The following is a 2,187-nucleotide window of genomic DNA, read 5'->3' as shown; positions in this document are numbered from 1 at the left end:
AGTAGCAAATATAATTTTTCTGCTCAATCTCATTATAAGTCTAAATAATAGAGAAAATAAGGATCTAGTACTGGTAGACATTGCTCCTCGTGGGATCGACCCGATACATACCCTATACTACTTGATTGACCTGTATACTTGCAGACAAATGGGTATAAAATCAGAATTAAACTGACACTTATAATAAAAGCCCGTCAAATTTTTGGCGCCGTTGTTGGGGAGCGGCAATATTAAGGCCTAATATTCTCTATTAATTTACACAGCTTTATTCTTATTATTTAAGCTGTTTATGGTTAATTCTGTATTTTAATCAGTATTTGACAATTGAAGCTGCGTAATCTCTCTTATTTCTGTTTTTAGTGTATGCACCAGGTATTTCGAGACGTTGCACCTTTTGATCCAGAAATTGAGAGAACACTACGTAGACAAAGGAAGTATACACCATAGCAAGAGGAGCAAGAGGTTTGGCAACCGATAGAGGAAATCTTAATAGAACTACCATTTGAAGAAGAGATGACAGAAAACGAAGCAAATAGGCGAGCTCTACGAGATTTTGCTTTACCAGGGACACAAAAATCTCAAACAAGTATAGCAAGACCTACGGTAAATGCTAATAATTTTGAGATTAAACCATCAGTTATCCAAATGGTTCAACAATCTCAATTTGGAGGTAATGCAGTAGAAGATCCTAACTCTCACTTAGCTACATTCTTGGAAATATATGATACAATTAAAATGAATGGAGTTAGTGATGATGCTATAAGGCTAAGATTGTTCCCATTTTCATTAAGAGATAATGTTAAAATTTGGTTACACTCTCATGCTCCTAACACTTTCACCGCATGGGATGATTTATCAAGAGCATTCTTGAATAAGTATTTTCCACCGGGGAAGACTGCTAAGTTAAGAATGGATATTACTAGTTTTAGCCAATTGGAAGGTGAATCATTATATGAGGCATGGGAAAGGTTTAGAGATTTGCTACGGAAATGTCCACATCATGGACTGCCCGATTGGTTAATCATACAAACCTTCTATAATGATTTATCTTTTTCTACTAAAGCTATGATTGATGCAGCTGCAGGTGGAGTTTAATGGGTAAATCACCCCAAAATGCTCAGAATTTGATAGAAAAAATGGCCTCAAATAACTACCAATGGGCCAATGAAAGAGGTAATATAAGACGTCACGCAGGTATGATAGAAATGGACACTCTCAATATGTTGAGTGCTTAAATGAATAATGTGATGAAATTGCTAAGTAGATAAGGTGGAGTTGGTCCAAGTTCATCTAATGTACATGTAGCTTGTTGCTCTATATGTGGAGGGTGAACATGATGCTAATGAATGTGTTGATTCTAAGCAGGTACAATTTGTCAACAATTACAATCGTAATGCTCAAAATAACCCTTACTCGAACACTTATAATCCGGGGTGGAGAAATCATCCAAATTTTGGATGGAAAGACCAAAGCAATCAACCAAGGCCAACCAATTAGCCGGGATTCCAACCAAGGCAACCACAATTGGAAACTAAACCAGGTTGGGAGACTGTAGTGGAAAAACTTGCTAAGGTGACTTTGGATAGATTCGAGAAAGTTGAAGGGCGGTTGGACCAATTGACTGGGATGTATAGAAACTTGGAGGTTCAAATTGGTCAAATTGCCAATGTGATTAACAACAGAAACTCTAGTGAATTGCCGAGTAAAACCGAAGTGAATTCAAGAGAGCATGTCAATGCAATCACTCTTAGAAGTGGTAAAACAGTTGAGGGACCTAATTTTGGAAATTCAGGTGGTGAAAAAGACAAGGAGCAAGCAATTGTAGGAGTGAAAGAAAGCCAAAATGATCATGTAGTCTTTATAGGGGAGTACTAGTTTCTTTTTCCTTCTTTCACAATAAGGACATTGTGAATTTTAAGTGTGGCAGGGATTACTTTGTCTTATGGCTTGATTGTGTCTTGAAGTGCATGTTTTTATTTGATTATGGCTTAGAAATGTTGGCATGAGGATAATTTTCTTGAAATTGGGAATGTTGACAGGGAGTTTTGTCCATTTATAAGGGGAAACTCTGTCAAAATTTTTTCAATATTTCATTATAGCCAAAACACCTCAAATATTTGCACTTTTATGGGCCAAATTGTGCTAACTTTAAATGTCTAATTCTTCCATTTGTTGAAATGTTATATG

The 2,187-nt window shown here is 36.4% G+C and overlaps 1 non-coding gene across 1 annotated transcript; it reads right to left on the bottom strand.

Annotated features, from left to right (window-relative positions):
• Window positions 1-900: 900 nt before the first annotated feature.
• LOC113688697 (small nucleolar RNA R71) lies at window positions 901-1,007 on the bottom strand. The gene has a single exon (XR_003448060.1). It is a non-coding gene; the product is annotated as a small nucleolar RNA R71 (small nucleolar RNA).
• Window positions 1,008-2,187: the final 1,180 nt, after the last annotated feature.

This window comes from Coffea arabica, chromosome 5e (assembly GCF_036785885.1).
Source record: "Coffea arabica cultivar ET-39 chromosome 5e, Coffea Arabica ET-39 HiFi, whole genome shotgun sequence".
Classification (NCBI taxonomy): Eukaryota; Viridiplantae; Streptophyta; class Magnoliopsida; order Gentianales; family Rubiaceae; genus Coffea; species Coffea arabica.
Note: the sequence above shows the minus strand (reverse complement) of the source record. Positions and strands in the feature narration are given on the sequence as shown.